Source organism: Rhinolophus sinicus, chromosome 5 (genome assembly GCF_057876585.1).
Source record: "Rhinolophus sinicus isolate RSI-liver-muscle chromosome 5, RSI-T2T, whole genome shotgun sequence".
NCBI classification, from domain to species: domain Eukaryota; kingdom Metazoa; phylum Chordata; class Mammalia; order Chiroptera; family Rhinolophidae; genus Rhinolophus; species Rhinolophus sinicus.
Window position 1 is genome coordinate 43,822,240 of NC_142505.1, and position 25,149 is coordinate 43,847,388.

At 38.5% G+C, this 25,149-nt stretch overlaps 1 protein-coding gene across 17 annotated transcripts in view; it reads right to left on the reverse strand.

Moving 5' to 3' along the window:
• Positions 1-18,811, reverse strand: part of SETD5 (SET domain containing 5) — a 74,334-nt gene extending 55,523 nt beyond the window's left edge. For 11 of the 17 annotated variants that reach the window (XM_074313041.2, XM_074313043.2, XM_074313040.2 and 8 more), the window contains exon 1: positions 18,452-18,751. The gene's annotated coding sequence lies outside the window, so the exon portion shown is untranslated. Of the gene's footprint in view, positions 1-18,451 lie in introns of all 17 variants that reach the window. The other 6 variants (XM_019748270.3, XM_074313038.2, XM_088798438.1 and 3 more) reach the window with 3 other exon arrangements.
• Between the last annotated feature and the right edge of the window lie 6,338 nt (positions 18,812-25,149).

The following is a 25,149-nucleotide window of genomic DNA, read 5'->3' on the forward strand; positions in this document are numbered from 1 at the left end:
GGAAGCCCGTAATGGACTAACTGGTGAGGTATGGGTGATTGCAAGAGGACCATTAACTATTTTTTTTTTTTTTAATACCAAGGAAGCCAGAATTTATAATTACTCCAGTAGGGGACAATGCTCAATAAAAATCTACCTATTTTTTCTTTCTCTATTCAGATCCAGGAGCCTCATCCAATTCCAGGAAAAGAATCCTAAAGAAAAAAAGGTCAAAACTACAGGACGGGTCGCAGTACCCAAAGTTAGGAGGAGAGGAAAGGATAGATTATATTGGTGGAGGTGGAAGGCTCTTTTAAGCTACGTAACATGGCATAGAAGATTCTGGAATCATAAGGACTTGACTCACCCTATTACTAATTGTGTGATTACTCTGATGCATTTTGTTCATTTGCAAATCACTATTTTGAGAATTGAGATAACATTCTTAAGAGAACCTAGCAAGATATTTGGCACATTGCAAGCACCCAGCTTTTGGTATGCAGGGTTCCCATACTATATTAAAGAAATAAATAGAGCACATAAAGAAGGCGAACAGGAATCACTTTCCTGTTTCCAAGGCAATAGTGTGAAATGGAGGAGAGGAATTTACAGTTTGAGTTCTGTTAGTAATTTGTCGAATCCACTAATATCGTGTTTCCCTGAAAATAAGATCTAGCCAGACAATCAGCTCTAATGCGTCTTCTGAAGCAAAAATTCCTATCAGACCCGGTCTTATTTTACTATAAGACCGGGTCTGATAGGAATTTTTGCTTCAGAAGACGCATTAGAGCTGAATGACCGACTAGGTCTTATTTTTGGGGAAACACGGTACTGACGTTTGCTAATAGTCACAGAAAAACCTTCACCCTTCGTCAAATATCCTATTAATTTTCTTTGAGAAATCTTGATTGTTTGGCATTGATCTGATATTTATTAGATACCTTTTCAGAATTTCAACCATCTCAGAAAATGAAATCTATTGTATCCTGAACATATCGTTAATTTACCCTTTTGATTCCTCAATCTTCATCAGGAATGCTTTCTAGAATCTACAAAGACTTCTTTAAAATATGAAAATTTAATTTTAGTAAAAAGTTATTATATACCTACACAGTCATTCTATTTTTCTGTTGATTGGAAATATCATCTAATAGTCATGAGGAATTGGGCTCAGAGGGCAAGTAGCACCAATGGGGAGACTGTTTACTAGCCTGCTTTAACAAGATCCACAACAGCCACATCTATAGATACTTTTAAACTTTAAAACTTTTTATTGTGAAAAATTTCAAATAAGTATAAAAGTAAAAATTTACAAAAAGTCATTTACTTATTGTTGTTTGAATAATTACCAATTCATATTCAATCTAGTTTCATCTATTACCTCGCCTCCATTCTAACACAAACACTAGCAACATATCATTTCATCTATATACATTTCAGCATGTATTTCTAAAAGATAGATTCTTTTGAACAACAGAACCATGTATGAATTTTAGTCACTCTGTTGTTTTGGGGGGATGGGGAAAGATAACATTAGCACATCATTTTGTTCTTTCCTAGAACTCCCTATCTCTAAAATAGAAAGATAGGGAACATGGTATAATGAAAAGATTCCGGAATCATAAGGATTTGTCATTCAATCTGAACTCATTTGAGCATTCCTCAATCTCACTTTAATCTCAAAATATTATAAACAAACATAACTTCCAAAACACTGAAGAGGAGGGAACACTTCCAGACTCATTTTATGAGGCTAGCAGTACCCTGATATTAAAGCCACACAAGACTACTACTACTACTGCTACTACAACAACAACAACAATAAAAACAAACAAATGAAAAAAAAAACAGGCCAATATTCCTGGTGAACACAGATACAAAAGTTCTCAACAAAATATTAGCAAACTGAATTCAACAGTACATTAAAAGGATAACATATCATGATCAAGGGATTTTTTTCCTGGGATGCAAAAATAGTTCAACTACCCAAATCATAAATGCGCTATACCACATTAACAAAATGAAGAATAGCGGGTGGCTGGATGGCTCAGTTGGTTAGAGCGTGAGCTCTCAACAAGGTTGCTGGTTCAATTCCTGCAAGGGATGGTGGGCTGCACCCCCTGCAACTAAAGATTAAAACAAAAAACAAAAAACGGCAACTGGACTTGGAGCTGAGCTGAGCCCTGGAGAAACACACTGTTCTGTAATATTTCCCAATAAAATAAAATAAAAATACTATAAAAAAATAAAATAAAAATCATATGAGCATCTCGAACAGAAAAAACATTTGACAAATTGAACATCTTTTTCATGATACAAACTCTCAATAAATTAAATACAGAAGTACCTCAACATAATAAAGGCCATGTATGACAAACCCACAGTTAACATCATACTCAATGGTGAAAAGTCGAAAACTTTTGTTTTAAGATCAGTAAGAAGACAAAGATGCCTACGCTTGCCATTTTTATTCAAAATAGTACTGGAAGTCCTAACCAGAGCAATTAAGCAAGAAAAATAAAAGGCATCCATATCAGAAAGAAGTAAAACCATCTGTTTGCAGATGACATGGCACTACATCTAGAAAACCTTAAAGATTCCACCAAAAAGTTAGAATAGTCAAGTTGCAAGATATAAAATCAATATACAAAAACCAGTTGCATTTTATACAAATGATAGGAAGGAAAGTAAGAAAACATCCCATTTACAATAACATCAAAAAGATTAAAAGACCTAAAGAGGGCTAAAGATTAAAAGACCTAGCCGGACCATTCAGCTCTAATGCGTCTTTTGGAGCAAAAATTAATATAAGACCCGGTCTTATTTTAATATATGATTGGGTATAATATAATATAATATAATATGTGGGTCATATATTAATTTTTGCTCCAAAAGACGCATTAAGAGCTGATGGTCCGGCTAGGTCTAATTTTTGAGGCAACATGGTAGGAATATGTTTAACCGAGGAAGTGAAAAATCTGCACACTCAAAATTATCTAAAGCATTGGTAAAAGAAACTGAAGACAGAAATGAATGGAAAGATATTCCATGCTTGTGGACTGGAAAAATTACTATTGCTAAAATGTTCATACTACCCAAAGGGATCTATAAATTCAATGTGATCCCTATCAAAATTCCAATGGCATTTTTCACAAATAGAAAAAAATCCTAACATTCCTTTCATGGAATCATAAGACCCTGAATAGTTAAAGCAATCTTGAGAAAGAACAAAGCTGGAGCATAACACTTTCTGATTTGAAACTATATTACAAAGCTATAAGAAGTATGATAAAAATATATGGTGTTTAAATGAAAAATAATGACATTAAAAGTCGCATTGCCATTAATCCCCCTCAAAATACTCTCCCTCGCTTCAAACACACTTATCCCATTGTTCTCGCCACTTTCTGAAGCAGCTCTGGAAGTCCTCTTTCTTGAGTGTCTTTAGTTGCACCGTCGTGGCTGCTTTGACGTCCTGAATCGATTCAAAACATTTACCTTTCATGGTCACCTTGACTTTGGGGAAAAGCCAGAAGTCACATGGTGCCAGATCTGGTGAATAAAGTGGATGAGGACACACCGTAACGTTTTTATTTGACAGAAATTGCCATACCAGAAGCGATGCGTGACACGGAGTGTTGTCATGATGAAGGATGAAGTAAAGACACAAAAGAGAACTTCCAAAACTGCTTCAGAAAGTGGCAAAAACAATGGGATAAGTGTGTTTGATGCGAGGGTGGCTATTTTGAGGAGGATTAATGGCAATGTGTCTTTTACTGTAATGATTTGTTTAATTTAAACATTCACCGTATCTTTTGGTCACACCTCGTAGTTATCAAAGTAGATGACATATTGGTATAGCAACAGATACATAGATCAATGGAACAGACTAGAGGGCCCAGAAATAAATCCATGCATATATGGCCAATTAATTTTTGACAACAGGGCCAAGAATATACAATAGGGAAACAACAGTCTCCTCAATAAACGCTGCTGGGAAAACTAAACATTCACATGCAAAAGAATGAAACTGGACCACTAGCTTATACCATATACAAAAATCAACTCAAAATGGACTTGAATATAAGACTTGAAACTGTACAACTCTTACAAGAAAACAATAGGGGGTAAGATCTTTGACAATGATCTTATTAATGATTTTTTTTTGGATTTGACACCAAAAGCAAGGGCAACAAAAGCAGAAATAGTCCAGTAGGACTACATCAAACTAAAAGCTTCTGCACAGCAAAGGAAAAACCATCAACAAACCACTAAGGCAATGCATGGAATGGGAAAAAAATTTTGCAAACCACATATACACTAAGGGGTTAACAAAAAAAATGTATAAGGAACTCATACAACTCAATAGCAAAAAACAAAACAAATTTAAAAAATGGGCGAAGGATCCGAGTATTTCCCCAAAGACATAAAAAGGACCAATAAGTCCTTGAAAAGCTGCTCAACATCACCAATCATCAGGGAAATGCAAGTGAAAACCACCATAAGGTGTCACTTCACACCTGTTAGGATGGCTATTATTAAAAAGACAGAAGATAACAAATGCCAGTGAGGATGTGGAGAAAAGGGAACCTCTGTACACTGTTGATGGGAATGTAAACTGGTACAGTCACTACAGAAAACAGTATGAAGGTTTCTCAAGAAATTAAAAATAAAACTACCATATGATCCAGCAATCCCACTTTGGGTAATACATACCTACAAAGAAAACAAAATCACTATCTCAAAGAGATTATCTGTACTCTCATGTTCATTGAAACACTATTCACAATACCCAAGGTACGGGAACAACGTGTCTGTCAAAGGATGAATGGATTAAGAAAATGTGATATCTACCTACCTACCTACATCGGAATATTCAGCTACAAAACGATGTCATTTGTGACAACATGGATGAGCCCAGAGGGCATTATGCTAAACAAAAGTAAGCCAGAGAAAGACAAATACTGCATGGTATCACTTATATGTAGAATCAACAATAAATAAAAAATTGACCTTACAGAAACAGAGTAGAATGGTGGTTGCCAAAGGCTGGGGTGTACAAAAAATGAGAAGTTAATGAAAAGGTACCAACTTTCAGTTATAAAGATAAATGAGGTCTAGGATCCACTGTACAACACAATGACTACAGATAATTCTGTATGTATTATGTAATAGAAGTTTGCCAAGAGATTAGAATTTAAGGATTCCCACCCCTCCATTAAAATTTTAACTACCTTATGACTCAGCGATTCCTTTCCTGGGTATTTATCCAAAGAAACGCAAAACACTAATTTGAAAAAATATATGCACCCATTTACTGCAGCGTTATTCACAACAGCCAAGATATGGAAACAACCCAAATGCCCATCAATAGACAATTGGATAAAGAAATTGTGGTACATTTACACAATGGAGTATTACTCTGCCACACAAAAAATGAAACCTTATTTGCAACAACATGGATGGACCTAGAGGGTATTATGCTAAGTGAAATAAGTCAGACCGAGAAAGACAAATACTATATGATCTCACTTATACGTGGCATCTAAAGAACAGAATAAATGAGCAAACGACACAGAAAGTCTCATAGATACAGAGATGGTTGCCAGATCGGAGGGGGGCTGGGGGATGGGTGGGAAAGGTGAAGGAATTAGGAAGTACAAATTGGTAGTCACAAAATAGTCACAGGGATGTGACATACAATACAGGGAATATAATCAATAATGCTGTAAAGACTACAAAGGGTGTCAGATAGGTACTGGACTTATGGGGGGGGGGGAGAACCAATTCACCAATTATATATAAATGCCTAACCACTGAGCTATACACCGGAAACTAATATAAAATACTGAATGTCAACTATTAAATATATACGTATGTATATACATACATATACATAGTCACAGGATGTAAAGTACAGCATAGGGAATATAGTGAATGGTACTGTAATAGCTACGTACGGTGTCAGAGGGACTTGGTGGGTTATCAGTTCGTGAGGGGTGTAAATGTCTAATCATTATGTTGTTGAGTACACCTGAAACTAATAAATTTTACAAAGATTTCATTTAAAACTTACAAAAATCAAACAGTTTGAATTTTAAACGACAGTTAAAAAGTAGATGACATTCTTTCTAATATTTAAATTTCAGGTCTAAAGGTGAACCATTCAAGAAAATGTTAACTGATGAGCTTTCTATTACAAGCAGCACCAGTGTCCACAGTGGTAGCCGGGTTTAAATATCTGAAATCATTGGAGACGAATGGAAAATGATCTAGCATTTCAGGAGAGGTAATTTTTACTAAAGAAAGTTTCTTACCATAAGTGTTTATATTAAGTAAAGAAATTGTGGTTCCAGAAAAATAGAAAAGTCCATGTTCCTCTTCCATGGCCTAAAAATACCAGTCATTGAAAAACCTTGAAGCAGATGAGTGAAAAACCTTGAAGCAGATGAATTTTAGCAAATTAACTTAAATGTTTCTGTGTTACAAAAGTACCACAACAAAATATCCCTTTAAATAATCACAATGAATCTGTCAAGTCTTGCATACAGGGACAAGGAGAGAACAGGGTGGAAAAGACTAGAAGCTAGATTTCTCTGACTATATGCATATTTGTAAATTTCACTTAGTAGCTATATTTTACATAATTATGAAACGAAAACCCCTGAAAAATCTGAAAGTGAAATGAAAAAAATTCACCGCGTATCAAGTTGGTGGCATAACTCTACAGAAGAACGATTCCAAGTTATTTTTTATTTTTAAATTTTAAAGAAGGGTACAGCTCACAGTGGCTGAACCGTCAATCTTGGTGCTACCAGCACCTTGCTCTAACCCAGCTAACCAGCCACCCCCCAAGTTATTTTAAAACATTGTATTAGATTGGTGCAAAAGTAATTGCTATTTAAAAGGTTAAAAATTGCAAAAACTGCAATTACTTTTGCATCAACCTAATGATTTGACTGTATATTTTTTGGAGGGACATATCCTAAGGACAAAAACAAACAAACAAACTCACTCACTTTCCAGTAAGCATGTTGCTCTGAGATTCTAAAACTGTTGTGTGTGTGTGTTGTGGGATAAAGCAAAGAGTAATTAATTACAGTTGGAGTCAGCAGAAATTGGAATTTTGAGTATGGGGAAAAGATTAGGTTTACATAAATATACAGTATTGAACTCGAAATAAAATTTATCAAACACTAACAACTGATATTTAAAAAAAAGGGAAAGAAATCCCTTTTTAGTTCTGTCCCTTCGAAAGATCTAGAAACAGGAACCAACTCAAGAGCAATGAACACTCCTAGAACCCAGACTATGGTCGTTAAGTACTATTTCCACTAAAAGAAACCATGTTTTGCAAAAGTAATTCTAGGTTTGGGACAGGAAATGTAAAATACAATCCTGGAACATCTTGTCATATGGAAGGAAAAAAAAAAAAAGGCAAGCAGGGAAGCGACTGAGAATGAATAAAAAGGACTTAGAAACTAAGAGTCAAATGTGGGACAATTTGAATGTCAAAAATAATAACTGCAAGAGACTGAAACACATCAAATGTATTTAAAACTACAAGTACACAACAATAACACTTCACTGATCACCTTTGGAGGTTGCTAGATTACCAACCCATTATTCTGAAAACTGGTAAGGGGCAAAAAACAGGTACATGTCTTGCCTTTTGTATTCAAATTGTATCTTAGGGTAACCAAATAGTACTAAATGAGAAGGAGTTTTACAGAAAATAATGAAGTAGTGATAAAATATCATCACAACCATAAAGGAAATAATGGATCTAGGCCTGTTGCTCTCAAAGTATGGTTTGAGAACTCCTGAATGTTTCCGAGACTTTCAGGAGTATGTAAGGTCTTTTCCTTTTCAACTACATATCTGTGTTAGGACAGATTTTTTTTCATAATCTTCAACCAAACAACTTATCATACAAATTAAATGTAGAAACAGTTATGAGAAAGCAGTTGTCTTCTATTAAGACAGACACTAAAGAAATTTGCAAAAATGTAAAACAATGTCACTTAAAAATTAGTTATTTTTCATGAAAATCACATTTATTGTTATTTTAAAATTAGTTAATTTAAAAATTTTGTTTTTATTTTTAATCTGGTAAATCTCCATGCAACCCATACAAACAAAAACTCTTTGGAACCTTCAATTTTTAAGAGTGTCAAGCTTAAGAATGGCTGATCTAGGCAATAAATAACAACAGCTGCTTAACATCACATAGACAGGTAGGTGGATATTATGTAACTCTTAATGGAAGTACACAGTACTCTTATAAGGCATACTTGCAATAGAGGTAATTACTAATTTACATGAAATATGGGCAGGGGATCATCTAATAGAATACATTAAATCACACCATGTAGATGCAACCTCCAAAGTCTAAAGAGTAGGAACTTTAAACGATGATAAATTCCTTTAACTATATTATGTGAAAAAGAGGGAGAGAGAACCTATAAATCAGAAAGAATCAAATTCGTAAACCAAGTGCATTAAATGTATGAACCTTATCTTGATCAAATGGAATGGTTTAAATAAAATCCAAAAGGAGTCCATTTTTCTATTCCCTCTATTTTATTGTATTTGGGCTTTTTTATAACAAAAAATTAATTAAATCTCTATCTCCTCTCTCACCACCAATTAAAAGAAAAAGGCATTCTAAAAAACTGCTCATGTGGAAATGGGGATTCAGAGGCCAACAGACAAATCCTAGCAGAGAGGAGAATCAGAAGAGCTCTGTAAAAGAAAAATGGGTTGCTGTATGGTGACAGAAAGTTCCATGATCCTGTAAAATTAGAGTGAGCATATAATTTATGGTCCAAACTGGGACATTTTGAGAGTGAAAGGGGTGCTATTAGTAATTATGCAGTAGGCATAAACCAGGACTGTCCCAGGGAAACCAAGACATATGGTCACTCTAACTATAAGACTAAATTTTTAAATCATTTTCACAAAAGATACTCAACTCAATCCTTTGGGTAACTATTTTCCATAGAAAAACATTCCTATTATTAGTTTTCAGAAAAACTAAGGCATTCTATACAAAAAAAGTACTTTTCATCTCACTTGCCTGGCACATAATTACTTCATAAAGCGGGATATGTCTACTTCTCTTCTTGTTGCTCTCAGTGTACTCTGCAAAATTCCAGCAATTCCTTTTCATGACAAACCATGAGAGGAAAGTTACACTTACCCAGAACCCTGCTTTTCTAAAAATACATGTCTTCCCCTGGGCCTCCACACATGGTCCAATCAGAGTCCTACTCAGCTTATGAACAGATACCGTATTCCTAGCAACACTTCAAATATTAACAGCCTAGAGGTTAAGTAAGGAAGAGTGAGGTAAAAACATCTGGGTCAGGTCAACTAACATGGGCTCCAAACAGCAAACCTTGGGGCTGGCATTATTACCTACTTGGTCTAAGTGGAATGTCTACTTAGGCTCTCCATATGTGATATTAGCATAATTTTCATTTCTTGGATTCTAGTAAGTATCTGATTTTAAAAATCTGATTATCGCGTATATAACATGCCGCTAATAAGTTAATTTGTGAATATTTAATCTGTGACTACCTATTTAATCTGTGACTATTTTATGCCACATCATAGGTTTTTAAATAGAGTAAACTTCAATAAAAGTAGCCTAAATATGTAGCCTCATCTTAAATGTACATTGAAACCATGTCAATCTACCATTATTTTGTTCTATTACTAAGCTATGACATTAAAGTTCTAATTGCCATAAATTAAATTTATCTAACAAGAACAAAAATCATTAAAAGAGGACTTCAAATTTGGGTTGCTACATTTTCCTCAGACCTGTTTTTTTTTTTTAAAAGGTCATTCTCCTAATATTTTTCAGGTTGTACGCATACAGACATTTAATTCACATGGATATCGTAGTTTGCACCATAGAAATTGAGAACATAAAAATGTATGCATTCGTACAATAATCCGGCGCTGCATTGGGCATGCAATCAATCATACTGCCCAACAGTCCTTCTCTTTGTTCTACATTAAGAGGTTAAACTCTTTTGTCTAGAACTGAAATAAAGTTTTTTCTTTTAAAGTGCCCTAAGACTCTGCCCCAAATATTATCATAAACATTTGTTTTTTAAATGGCCGTATGTAACTGTGGCTCTTCCCCTTCTGTCTGGTTTCTTATAAAACAAGTCAACTCTCAACAGCCTACGTTAATAAAGGAAAAGGCAACAAAAATGCAGAGGCAGTCTAATTGCCTACAGGTCCTTCCAGGTTCTTCCTCATAAATAAAATCTTCCCTGGATACCAAGAATGCCCAAACAGATGATTATTAGCTGCAGACCACCCTCCTTCACCAAGCTGTGAGAGTACAAATTGTATGTGTTGTGGCATGCACAGAGGTTGGTGGAAGGAAATAGAATTTTTCAACACAGGCCAAAGATCGGAACAGGACAGGAATAAAAAACCATGGAGACGGGGGAGGCGGGGTAGAAGAACCCTCATATAAAATGACAAACAATGGGTACAAATATAAAACAATGAGATCCATCTGGACATATATTAAAATTAACATGTCAACATTATTAAATATGCTAACATGATAATGGAACAGCCTAACCAAATCATAAGAATTATGAAATAATCCTCTTACTACCGTGTTTCCCTGAAAATAAGACCTAGCCGGATGCATTAGAGCTGATTGTCCGCCTAGGTATTATTTTCGGGGAAACATGGTATATTCAGCAGTGCACACACCTTATTACACTTCTGAATTTTATTTGAGTCTTCACATTTCAGGAGTGAGGAGGAGAAAATCTCAGCACCAGAAGACAACAATAAAAATAAAATTTCTTGGTATTTTGGGGGAGGGGAGTGTTGTGGGAAAAAGAAGCTTGAAGAAAAAATTCTGAAGAATGAAAAATTTGTATTTGAACTATTAATTTCACGTCCACTAAGATAAAGGGGTAAGCATAAAACAAAGGTCTGATTTTTTTAACCTTATTTTAGTCATAAATCTGAACCACACAGGTTAGTAATTCCCAATACAAACTGCAGATATTATCTACGTAGGAGATTTTCCCTTTCTTTTAGCTAATAATGCAGTGGCATCTGGTGGTGTTAATGACTGTGTGAACAGCCAATGAAAAATTAAGTATGCTTAAAAATATTTTTCTGTAAAGCTGAGAACCTGAAATGGTTATCAAGAGAGAAAGTAGAAGATACTGAAGTTACAAAATCTCTTTTTCTACTGACTTAAGAATAGGACAAATGAACTTTGTATTTAAGTACATACAAACAAACCCATAACCATAGTAAAAATCATATTAGCCCGTCTAATTTTCCCCCTTTGTCCTACTTTCTTTTTTGCTGGGGAGAGGCGTTGTGGGATAATAATAGCAGGAAATAAGGTGGAGCAGCTGCAAAGGCAAGATGAGGTACAGTGCTGCGTTTCACCTCCATTCTTGGCTGAGTCTCGTTGAAAATGACATTAGCTGTTTGGGGAGTCAAAGCAGTTATCAAAAACTATGGGATCAAAATGTGCCCCCCCCCCCGCAACACACACACTGTTGCTAATAACTTTTTAGGGCCTCTGGCAAGATTCAGGTAACAGGAGCAGAAGCCACAATGGAGATTTCTAATTATTTAGGGTGTGTGTGTGTGTGTGTGTGTGTGTGTGTGTTGTGTACGACTGTGCAAAAACGATGTTTACCTTAGAGCTAACAATGTGGGTCTTAGTACATGTAAACTGCCTGGAATGGAGTCCAGGTTTGGAACTAGATGGCTTCTATTTTAGTCCCACAAATCTATGAAAATAATCCATGTGGATAAATTATAAAGAAATGACTACTCTAAAATTCTATAGTAATATAAAATATAGCCTACTAAATTTCCTGTTAATATTATTGCTATTACTGATGAAGTTCTAACTAACAGCAATGATAATTAATCCAATTTCCCTTTTCAGATCAAAGTATTTCATTACTGCCCCAAATTATACACAGATAGTAAATGACACAAAACTTGGTTAGGTTTGCTTAATATTACAGTGTGCATTAAAAGCAGTTTTTCAGGTATTCTATTAAAACTGCTCGTCTTTGCTAACAGCCACAGCTCTAGACCCATAAGCAAACTTTAACATTCCAGTTTCTTTACTGTCTCTTGCAGTCTGGATAGAAGGCTAGTTTAAGAACTTGCAATATAGGTGGTATCTCAATTCAAGCAACAGATGTACACTTGGAAAACTGAGTTCTAACTAATCATTTCTAAAAACCACATTCTCTTAAAATACATTAAGGCTTGTAAAGAACCTCAGCATAATACTCCTTTATAAAGGAGGAATCCTTTTGCAATCCAAATAATTACTACCTAATCTGTGAATGCAATTCTTTAATAGTATGGTTTCTTTTTTAAAAAAAAACTAGCACACACATTTTACTTGACATTTACTGAAAAGTAACGAAAAATACTGTTCGGGACACTGATACTTTTAACATTTTAATGAAAACTTCCATAGGGGACCAAACTTTGAAATACTTCATTATGATTTTGCTTAAAGGACCAGATAACCCATATATCTCTTCCAACTCTATGATTCATATTAATTCTAATAATATGGGTGCAACTGCCCCACTTTCATTTGGGAGCTGAGCACAAGTGTAACAAACAAGGTTGCCCCAACCCTAAAATGTGGGGGAGGGAGTAATCTCCAGGGAATATCAGGTTCTCCAGGAAGTAGGGATGAGACTGAAACAGTAAGTAGCCTTTTTTCAGTTAGCATTTTACATGATGGCAAACCAACACATGAATGCTAGAGGGTGCTCTCTGCTACTGATATAAAATCTGGACCTAACAATATCCAACTATTTCACAAAGGGAAACAAATTATTCTACCTAATCTGGTCTAATCCCAAACCAAATAAAGACAACGTATGTGTTAAAATGTTTTATTCAGATAGCATATGCTTTAATCCCAACCCAAATAAAAACAATACATGTGTTAAAACGTTTTATTCAGATAGAATAATATTCTTTTCAATTTCTTAATGAGAAATGTGCTGTCAGATGCTCTAGAACTGGTCTACTCAAAGGGTGACTTGTATTTAAGAGTGTGGAGAGCATGGAATTTATTTTCTTTTAACCTATATAAAGCTTCAGTGTTTTAGTTTTTCTTGGAGGAATGGATGCGTCCCTACCAGATATTCAGGGATATACAAAATTTCAGGTTAACGGTATATGGTTGACACAAATTCAATGCTTCAGTGAGAACTACAAATGATATCTTTAATTGTATGCCAAAGTGAATAATCTCCCAGGGAAAAGAACCTTCCACTCCTGTCTTTCCTACCTCCTGCCCCTCCCCCACCAACACTGCCTCCCTGCTGCGCAAAGAGCCCTTTGTCCTGCCCTGCACTTATCTAGCTGTTTGGCCATATTGACAGGCCAACTAGAGGCATAATAAGGGAGTCAGTCTGACATAAGCAGCTGGCAATTTGAAACAAAAATCTTCCTTTTCTACTCAGATCAAATCCTGTTGCAAAGATCTCAGGCTCCTCCCATGCTTTCATTTATTTTTCAAACAGAAGAGCAAAGAATTCGGCATTTTCCCTCAATTAGGTAGTACATCAAAAACTTGATTCCCCAGATAGAAACAATTTCTGTATAAATTCCCATATCCTCCACTTTTTTTGTGATTCACAACATGGGCCAAGGAGTATTCCCAGCTCTGGGTATATACACATAACTAACATGGCTAAGGAAACGATGCTTATTACTTTAGTTTGCCATCAAAACTCGGAGAATTCTCATAGTACAAAGACAGAAGACCACAGAAGAGAAGGCAGTCAGACCAAATCAACAGTTGAATAAACAAGGCAAAACTGGCCAATAATCTTAAGTATTTTAAAAATACTAAGGCATTATTCCAATAAACAGAAAATTCCTTTTCTGCCTTTACATCAAAGATACTTAATGTGACCCTTACATTTCTCCCTGAGGTATTCAGCAAACAAAATCAGTATGATGGAAAAACTGAGGAAGGGTGGGATTATAAATTCCTTGCTCAGTGAGGGCTCCTATAAAGTAGACGGAGATTTAGTTGCATTGTTTCTTTATTATATCTCATAGTTCCCTTCATAAAGTGTTAAGAGTTTGAATATGTTTTGTCAGAATAAGAGAATTCTCTAAAATGGTGCTTTCCAACAGCCCCCTAAGTTCTTGGATATCTTTTACTCAATTTAGACTTGACTGTACAACAGGAAAGTTTTCATACAACTACCTGACTTAACAAAATATGTATTAATAAGTGAAAGAAATTATATTCTCTCACCTTTCATGAACTTCCCTGAAGCTTTATCACAAATCAATCATCGCATCAAGTGAAAGGTTAAAAATACCATTTTACCACATATTTTGGAATTTTTGGCAGTAAGGAATGGTACCAATAACTTTCTCATAGGTACATTACACTTATATTTTTTTTAAGGAGTGCCCCTGAAAGGATGTTAATTAAATTACAAATAACTACCAGTTGTATTAAAATATACACTATTATACATTTTGCAGTCAAAGTAAGTTTTGTTGTAAGATGTCCCTATCAAGAATTTTAGTTTTCAATACCTGGAACAATTTTAAGTAAAATTCACTGCTAGGCCTTTTAGCTTCAAATTAAACTGACAAATCACAAGAATGGAACCGGAAGTTCTAAGAAAATTTTATTCTATTCATGATCCAATTTCTCATTAAGATGTATCCAACAATCATTGACTGTTGTTGACTATGGCCTAATGTTTCCTAAGTTATTTCAACAGTAAGAGGATAAAGTAAAAGTGTTTGTCTGCACATCTGCATTTTGCCCTATATTATCTTCCCGTCTAAAGGCAAAAATTAAATAGCCACTCTCCCCCAGGAAATCCAGAATAACTTCAGAAAGTACTGAATTTCCTGGGCACAAAACAGTATCAGATGATAAATTTTCAAGCATACTGGTTAAATAAATCCTATGAAAAGGGCCTCTATGATCTTTCAGAAAAGGATTACATCAAGATCACAAGGGGTTCCAAACAACAGCAAATACAAGGGGAAAAGCAATTATTTTATAAGGTAACTTATACTAAAAACAGCATATTATAAAATAACTTAAACTAAAAAACATACGTATCTAAAATGTAAAACAGCCACTATGAGTGAAACCATCATTTACCTGGTTTGTTTTATGGCATCTTTTATATATGACAGTAATGAGAGTTAGAACCACCTAAAATATTATCCACGAAAGGTTGTTTCATTAGTCAGCATGTATCGCTGAGACACAATGCAAGCCACATTTGTGAATGACAAAACTCATTTCCATTCTTTCTGGTTACCTGCTACAAATACCAGAGTCATGCTACAAAGTGTTACAGATGATTGTGGGATTTAAATACATTTACACAAAACTGAACACATGAAAATTTTGAGGGAAAAAAATAGGATTCAAGAGTCTTGGGGGAGGGAGAAAATGTATCTGTTAAATATTGCATGTAATCTGTGGTGTATTTGGACGGTGGTTCTCCTTCAAGTACTTCCATACTCAAACTGTTCTGCTTAATCAGAGAGCTTCCCAATGTGCAGGAGCTGTGGGGGGAGGGGAGACCACATAGGGGCTCAGGGACCATCTTCTCAAGTATCCTGTACACTAGACTTACTCAATTTCTGAATATTCCTTCTGGTCTGTCCTATATTTCAGATGGATCACGGTCAAACATATATCCTTGTGATCTTGTAATAAGACTATATCCAATATATAATGAATCCATTTTATAGGTCAAACAGCAAATAAATAATCTAACCTGGAGAAGTCTATTACCAATATAGAAATTAAGAAAATACTTGAGATTCATATTTACAAATCATTCTGAAAGGGCAGTCCTTTTTAGTTTAAGATTCTAAATTTAGTAAAATGTTTAACAAAAACATCTATTCAGTAAGGTAAATATGGCCTAACAACTGAAAGGAAAGAGACAACAAAATGTTAAAATTGAATCAATGATTAAAGAGTTGGAGGAAAAGACGTCAGTTGCAGAAAAAGAACTGATATTTTTCCCCTTTTGGTTCTCAGGAAGATTCTTAAATTCTTATTACTTTGGTTTTAAATGGATTGAAAAATTAACTCTAATGGAACTTTCAGTCCTAGCCAAGCACAAATCTGCATATAAAAACCAAAAATCTGCCCAAAAAACAAAAACCAAAAAAGAAGAAAGTCTTTAACTATAATCCAGTTTCCAGATGCTGATATCCATAAATGGGTAGGTTGTGAATTGCTAATTCTCATCTCCCCACCAATAAAATGCAAACCAGCTCAGCAGTGAAAATTCCCAGGAAAGCAAGGTTTCTTCTTAGTCCTGAAGCAGCCATTGCCTAAGTGCAGCTCCCTGCAGCCAACAGCATTAATGGACGCTGCACTGCTGTCCTTCCCTGGAGACAGCAGCCAGCACTACTCAAGCTTCTCACGTAGCAACCAGAGCTCCAGAGCCAGCAGCTGCTGCTGCCTTGTATACTCACCCCTGTGATCCAACCCAAAGGAACAACCTTCTCCTTACCCCACCCCCACTCTTTACAGTTTTGTGTTTTTTTTTGGACCAATGCTCCCTGCCAGAAGGGCTTGAATTATGCTTTTAGAAAAAAAAAATCCTAAGGTCACCTGTTTGTTTTAAACCAAGGGCTTTTTATTAGAAAAATCAATACCAAATTTCAGATATCCATTTTAATTAAACCAGCAATTTAGGAGTGAAGATTAAGCTTTAGTCTTTAAAAGGCCAATTTTCCAAGCACTCTTTATAGTCAAATTTAAATTTGCAGCTAGAGACAGAGCCTTGTCTTGCCCTACCAAAGGACATAATTCATTTTTCTATCTTAATGACAGTCTGAGTAAACCTTAAAGACTCTAATCCCATAACCGGCCAGAATTTTTGGCTATAGAAGAAAACTAATGATCCTCCTGAGAAAACTGGAAGAAATCCAATAAAAAAATTTTTCCTGTGTCCTCCAAGAGGCCCAGAAACCTCTGTGTAAATATTCTCTGCTTTAGTCCTAGGTCAGATTCCACACATCTAAAATTTCAACTTGCAACTTTTTTCTGAGGGACCTAAAAACATTAATAATATAAAATTAACCACCAAGAAATCGTCCCAAATAGGGGGTACACAAACATTCTCCTGAAAAGCGTAACACTCAACTCAGCTGGACCCTCCTCAATCAAAAGTATAGCTATGTAACATCTGCCCAACAAAAAAATGTAAATATGACCTTGGTTACAAATAAGTCATTTAAAAGCAACTTGTTTAGTCAAGGGATGAAGGAAATTCGCAGAGAATTTGGGGATTCTTTCAGTACTATGAGCACGGGAAAAATTGGAGAAATGAACTAAAGTGTAGACAAAGCCCCATGAAACCCCAGAGATCTGGGCAAGAAATGAATTACTGGTGAACACATTGCACAAGTAACATGAGAAAGCAGAAAATGCAGGTCATACACGCACTCCTGACCCAGACCAGCAGAGCTGGCTGCAGCATCAGTATCCAAGGGAAAGACCAGTTATTCCTAAGAAGTGAGACGAGCAAAAGAGCTCTATAGAATAAATTAGCATAGAAGGGGCTTTCCCAACAGTTAAACTTTCCCTCTCACGCGATTCACCTACTTAAAAACCAGGGCTTTTTCTCACCGCCATTCACTTCGCATCCCTGGCTTCCACGCAGAGAGAATGGGAATGCATAAAGGGTAAAATTTTCTGCCTTTAAAGACGTTCTCCAACGATCGCTTTCCACGCCCAAGGCAGGGAGAACGACACAATCTGGCTCAACTCCAAGCTCAAACCCTACAAATTCAATAGGGCTATTTTAGAGATACTGGGGCAGACGCCACTGAGAACCCAAGAATGTGAAGTAGGGGTGGCGAAGGTAATGTCCCTAGTGTGGGAAACGTAGCAATCATGTGAGATGGGGACCCAAGAACGAGAGGAAAGGCGTCCAGGAACATTACGGAGGGGAGATCGAGGCCCCCAGAGCCATCAGAGTTGTCACCAGGCCGCGCGAACGAGGGTGGGGGTGGGGGTTAGGGGAGGGAAAAAAAGTATGCCTGTGTATTTTGAGAGGAGAGTAGCGAGGCGCCTATCCTCAAGTCAAAGGTAAACGTGGAGTAGGCAGTTCCCAGGAAAGGAGGTGTAGAGACGTGGGGGGAGGGGAAGCGTCCTGACCCAGGAAAGACATGAAAAGGGTCGTGGGGTCGACTAGATTACGGACGGGGCCTCTCTTCCTGGGAAAGAGAAATGTAACGGTGTATGGGGAGTGGCGAGGGGGGCGAGAAGGGGCAGCATCCTCCTGCTAGGAGCCTGGGAAGAGTCAGGCCCACATCCCAAGAACGAGCGCGGGGAGACGGAGGAGGTGACCCTTCCCTCCCCCGGGGCCCGGTCGTGAGGGTAGGTCCCTCTTTTCTGTCGGACCCTTACCTTGTCCCAGGCGCTGCCGGGGCCTAGGCCCGGGCTGCGGCGCACGGCACTCCCGGGAGGCAGCAGGACTCGAGTTAGGCCCAACGCGGCGCCACGGCGTTTCCTGGCCGGGAATGGCCCGTGCCCGTGAGGTGGGGGTGGGGGCAGAAAGGCGGAGCGAGCAAAGGCGGGGAGGGGGAAGGGCCAGGGGAGGAGGGGGGCCGGCACTACTGTGTTGGCCGACTGGCGGGACTGGGGCTGCGTGAGTCTCTGAGCGCAGGCGGGCGGCGGCCGCCCCTCCCCCGACGGCGGCGGCGGCAGCGGCGGCGGCGGCGGCAGCGGCAGCAGCAGCTCACTCAGCCCGCTGCCCGAGCGGAAACGCCACTGACCGCACGGGGATTCCCAGCGCCGGCGCCAGGGGCACTCGGGACACGCCCCCTCTCGCCGCGCCATTGGCCTCTCCGCCCACCGCCCCGCACCCATTGGCCAGTTCGCCGCCAATCAGCGGAAGCCGCCGGGGCCGCCTAGAGAAGAGGCTGTGCTCTGGGGCTCCGGCTCCTCAGAGAGCCTCGGCTAGGTAGGGGAGCGGAACTCTGGTGGGGGGAGGTCCTCTGGATGCGGCGGGGAGAATGGTGACCCAGGTGGTGTGACCGGTTACTGGGGATCGCCTCCCCCGGCAAGTCGGGAGTATAACGTTTGTTACGCTGGAAGGGAAAGAAGAGGTCAGAGGAAGGCGGGAATGCCGCCCACCCGGCGGCAACCGGAGGGGGAGGGAGAAGGAGCGGAAAGGGCTCAAATCCGGACGGAGCCATTTCTCCTGCAGAGGGAGGACCGCTTCCGGCTTAGGTCTTGTCACTGATTGGCCGCTTCTCCTCCCGCCGTGTGTGAAAACACAAATGGCGTATTCTGGTTGGAGTAAAGGGCCTGTCAGTTACAGCCTCGGGAGTGCGCAGCCGCTTAGGGATTCGCATTGCTCCCTGGATGGGGCGGGTAGGTAGGTGGGGAGAGTTGGATCGGCGGGCGCGGTCGGCCTCTCGCGGGGGGAGGTGAGGGGGAGAGGAGGGTCAGTGAAAGTGGCTCCTGCTTTGGCGTCCCGCCACCCTCCCCTTTGAGGGAGTCGGTTTACTCGCCGCCTCCTCGGTTTCGGCATTTGATTGGTTGCTGAGACCCGGGGAACAGCCCCTTGCTATTGGCTCGGGTCCCAAAAGAGCCAAACCACTGCGCAGGTCGGCGGGGGTGGCGGAGAGGCGGTCGTTGGTACGATCCTCCCCGAGGCCCAGCGCCGCAGTGTCTGGCCCTGCGCCCCTGCGCAACGTGGCAGGAAGCGCGCGCTGGAGGTGGGGGCGGGCTGCTAGGCCGAGGCTTCTGGGTGGTGGTGACCGCGGCTCCGCCCCAGGCGCCCGCCGCCTGAAAAGCTAGACAGGCCCGATCTGCTCCGACCCGTGGGGGTGGGGAAAGAAGCGGGGTCGGTCCTGCTGGTTTGTGGGTGGGAGGCGCATGTTCTCCGAAAATCGGCGCGAGGTCCTATCCTGAAGGAGCCGCAGTAGAGGAGGCGGAGAGAAGGCCGCACCCTTCTAGGCAGGGGGAGGGGAGTGCCGCAATACCTTTATGGGAGTTCTCTGTTGCCTCCTGTTTCCTAAGGACCGCCCTGGGCCTAGAAGAATCCCTCCCTCCCCCGCGATCGCGTCATTGCCTCCTTGTCGAGTCGCTCCTTCTAGATTGTGGGCCGGATTCTTGGCCAGGTTTAACTTGGTGCCAGGGCGTTGTCCTGCAAGGGTTTGAGCAGGTGTGAGATTTTGAGGGTGAGCCTAATTTCTCTCTTCCCACAGACTTGAGTTTGTGTCACGGAGTAATTATAATAGGAGTGGAGGAGGGAAATGGAGTCCAGGCGTTCACCTTGGGGTGATTTTTGTACAGCGAGACTGCGTGTTATTGCTACTTGCCATCCTTTCTATAACATTTTTCCTGGAGATAAAGTGAGATAGACTAAAGGCTGACTGAGTTTTTATACTCATCCCTTTGAGACCCTTGCTAAAAATAAAATCCCCCAAAGAACAGCATCTCAGATTAAACCTTAATCTTAACATTTTAGGCTCCCTTCCTTGCATTCCCAAGGTCAGGCATCTTAGCAACTCTCACTCATACATTTGAGCCCATTTTGTTGTACTTGCTCATCCAGTCCCCAGACATGCCGTTGGCTCTCTCTCCTGTTTTTGGTAGGCCGGTGAGTCATGAAACCAGACAGTTTGGTTCCACCACCTATTATGGATACTCAACCTGAGCAGAGGCCTCACTTTTATCTTTTTTCTCCTTACCTGGAAGTCTACCCCTGACGCTTTTCACAGTCCAGGTGATCTTAACTACTGTTACTGAAAATTAGCCCTGAGGTTCAGCAACATCTCCTTTTACCTCCTTTGAAACACCTCTCAATCCATCCCATCATTTCTGTTCTCATCAGTTAGTAATGCTCAGTTGCCATAATGCGAACAGCCTCCAAATCAGTGTGTCTTCCCCTGATACCCTCTTCTGATGCATGGACAGTTGCCGTAACATGATAGAGCATGAAAATGACTGGTGGAACTCCTTTACTGGCTCCTACTTACAGGATGAATTACATCATCACTAATGTGATTCACGAGGTCCCTAACAGGCTAATCTCATGTTTTTAACGTTTATTTGCCACAGTTTTCCACACATCAACGCTACCTCTACTCAAGTCACACTGCATTGATTACTGTTTACCCAAATGGTAGTGACAGTGTCATACCGCTTTGTAGGGTGTTTACTTCTGGAATGCTACCCTTGATGCTCCTTACCCTTCAAGACTTCAGACTCAAATATCATCTCTGTGATGATACTGTCCTATAAGCCAGAATCCCCTATAAAAATGTTAGCAGTGCTTTCTCCTGATCCCATAGCAGGTTGAATCATAGCACTTCTCACGTCCTTGTCATTGCTTGTTTAAATTCTCCTAACTATGCTGAGCACAGGCTCTTGTTGAGTCTTGTACCACTAAGCTAGTGTATTCTTTGATGTCTAGCCAACCCTAAATAAAATGGAGTGAATGGCATGGAGATGTCTTTGTAAAGGATGATTGTTGGTCTCAGACAGTTCTTTGTATGCTTGCTAGTGCTCTAGATTAGCACTATCCATTAGAACCTTCTGCAACAATGGAAATGTTCTACATCTTTGCTGTCCAGTATGGTAGCCACTAACCATATGCTACTGTTGAGCACTGGGAATATGACTAAAGAACTGAATTTCTAATTTTATGTAATTTAAAATGTCACTATGGGCAGTGTAGCTGTAGCCACAAACTTACGGATTAGAGAATACTTAAGGTGGACATCGATAATTTTCATATTGAGCAGTAAGGAAATAAAAATTGAACCTCTCTGGCCCATTTAGTTCTTTTTCCTGCTTGTTTTATTTTACCGATTTCTATACTTCAGCTGTACTTATCTGAGAGCTAAATCCAACTATCCTTTACTAAAGATAAACCTGCCTTGGACAACTATGTTGAGAAGGCAAGTATTGACTAGTTTGGATTTTAAGAATGCATAATGAATTTTAGGAAAGTGAGATTTCATTAAACCATAACAGTGACAGAAGTTTAGTGAGGAATAGGACTATATCTGATGTTAATGAAACCAGCCCTAAATTGCAGTCCTGCAAGTTTTCATTTTTGGAAAAACTTAACAGAGGAGGTCCCAAGTATCTTAAGTTACAGAAACCATCACAAAGTAAGTTTCAGCCTGATAAAGTATAAATTATTTTAACACTAAAATGCTTTTTATGTGCTTATATATATAGCATCTTACACATTTCAATTATATCTTTCAAAGCTGTTTTACTTAAAATTTCTCCTTAGACTATGAAACCTTTAGGATAGTATTCTTCTAACCTTCAGTGCACACAAATGGCTTGCTCTATAACGCAGATTCCCAGTCTCACACCCAGAGATTTCTGAATTCAGTTAAATTCTGTATCTTTTTTCAAATTCCTTATTTGCTTCTGATTTTGGCAGCCCAGAAACAACACTGCAAAAACAGCCTGGGGGGAATAGTATGCCTATTTGACAAAAATGATCACAACTTGAGAAACACCTGTCTGGTAGATATGTCCCCTCTTTTTGTACCTAATATTTTCCTCAACTGAGCTGTTTTTCCCCCTCCCCTATAAAAACTGAATGGGATATCATTTTGAAAGGCAAATAGTAACATTTAATAGTTTTGGAGACTTGCAGGTCAGATTATGGAGAAACTAGGGTCGTACTTAACCGAAATCTAATATTCTATTCATAAAGGAAACCTGATGCCTCATGGTCTCTGAATATATCTGTCCACTGTTCAGCTCTTCCTTGGGTTTCCTGTATGAACCACTGTACTTATCTTCTTCCTGTGCTTTACTTCCTTGGGCTTTAATATTTTCTAATAAACTAGCAAACTTTATCCTGTAGAGACATATTTCTATTAATAGGACAAAAATTAAGTACATTGCAACACTTACTTACATAAGAGAGCTGAACTTTTGTAAGGGCTCTTAATTTTTTAGATTTGCAAAATTTGAATTACACACTTTCATATATTTTTTTATGCATGGTTTGGTATAATTATGGTTTGCAACTGTTAGTCCAGAATCTGATAGGGATCAACATTACAAGATTAAGACTGGTTTGACCGTTTTAGGCCAGTCTTAATTGTGGAGTACCTTGTTAGGTCACATCCAAGAGTCTGGTACTTTGCAGACTAAGAATTCTTGATTTTGTTACTTTACCTAGTGACATACTACTTTATTTTGGAGGACGTATTTCTCCAGAAGTATGTAAAATATTTTTTCCTTATCTATGACTCCCCAATTCTTGACAGAGTGGGTCAGAAACTGGATTGTTACATAACTATTAGTAGTGTGGAATCAAATATTTAGGTTTATTTTATCTAGACGAGGGTTGAACCTGATGAATTATTACTGGTATATGTACTCGTATATCTTCATGGTGAATAGCGAGACTGTTTCTGCTTCTGATTATATATCTTAAAGTCATGGTTACATTTAATCCTGATTTCCAGCTTTTTTCCTAGAGTTCACAGTCGTTACTGACCTTTAGTTTGTTGTGGTACTTAGTCACCCTTTGTTCTCTAAGTTTTGTTTGTTTTTTAACATGTTTAAGATTGGCTCTTCCTGATGACAGCTGTAACACTTTCAGATCATGTTAATAGAATGAGTTATTTTACCAGCTAACTAACCCCACATGTAGTTATATGAATTCTCGTCAACTCAGTCACACCTTTGACAGCTTTTTTTTAACTGACCTCTGACCTTGGCTTAAAATGTCATCCCATACTTTTTACTATACTAAATAATGGCAACATATTCTAATGCATACTATAGGCAAAAGCTAATGGAAATATAGTTAAGTTGAAGAAATGAACTAATAATATTTATTGAGTCCCAATTGTATACCAGATAGTGGGCCAAACTCTTTGCCAATTTTATTTAGTTGTGGTTCTGATTTATAAAACCCTATTTTACAGAGAAGGAAACTAAAGCTCAGTAAGGTTGAACAATTGCCCTGTAAACACACCAACAAATTCAGGGATTCAAACTCTGGTCTGACTTACATAAATCAGTATTTCTTACCAACTTATGGTACTACCTTTCTCTGAAGGACACAGTCTTTTAGGAAGTTTAACATGGCTGCAGGATACAGGATGGATTGTAGGAATGGAGAAATTTGAAGGCAGAGAGACCATTTAGGAGGTTCTTTTGCAGTAGTCCAGACACGAAGTGATGAGGTCTGGTACAGTGATGGCAATCAAAATAGAAAGGAAGTTACAGGACTCAATAACTGATTGTCAGTCTGTCAATCAGTCTGTCAAGGAGGACAGTCTCAACATAATCACTTCTCAAGGAAATCTTTCTTGATGCCTTCAACTCTGCTACATTGGATCCCGCAACTTGAATTTGTCATAGAATTTCTCACAGTTGTAGTTAAATTAGTAATTGTAATTTTTTTTTAACGTTTTTAGGTTGTTCCTTGAGGGCAGGACAGTACTTGTTTATGGTGTATCCTTGTTGTCTAAGCATAGGGCGGTCTTCAATGTCAAACTATTTTCATAATAAAAAGCTATACTTAGCTTTTCAATTCATTCTCACAAGTGTGCAGAGCTACATGATGTATGATGAGATCACTGTGTTAATCAAATGGTGCTTTGCATATTTTTGAATTTTCTAGAATTTCCTAAGGTGATAGGTTTAGGATATGAATATTTGTTCTTAAGAGTTAACTCACTTTTAGGTTATACCTTCTGTAATCCCAGCAAGCTTCAATATTATGCAGTTGTTATAAAATCCTGTTTTCTTTGTGCTAAAGTATAAACATAACTGCATTATATTGTGTTATGCAGTCAGTAATGATTTCAAAATTTTCTTGAAACTTCTAAATTTTTAAATTTAACTACAACTTATTTTAGAATTTAATACCTTCTAAAATAAACCAATTTATATTTTTCTTATTTGAGAATTGATCACTGGCTTAAAAAAGGTTATAAGATTACTTGTTCAACCCACACTCTGTCTAAAAGTGCTAAAAAGATGAAAGGAAGAATAAACTCCAAAGAAACTATAAAAAAATGCTACTGAAGTAAGTTATTGTATTGGCTGGAGAAACACAATAGCTGAGAAACTTCACAAAAAGCCATATACATTTGACACTGCTG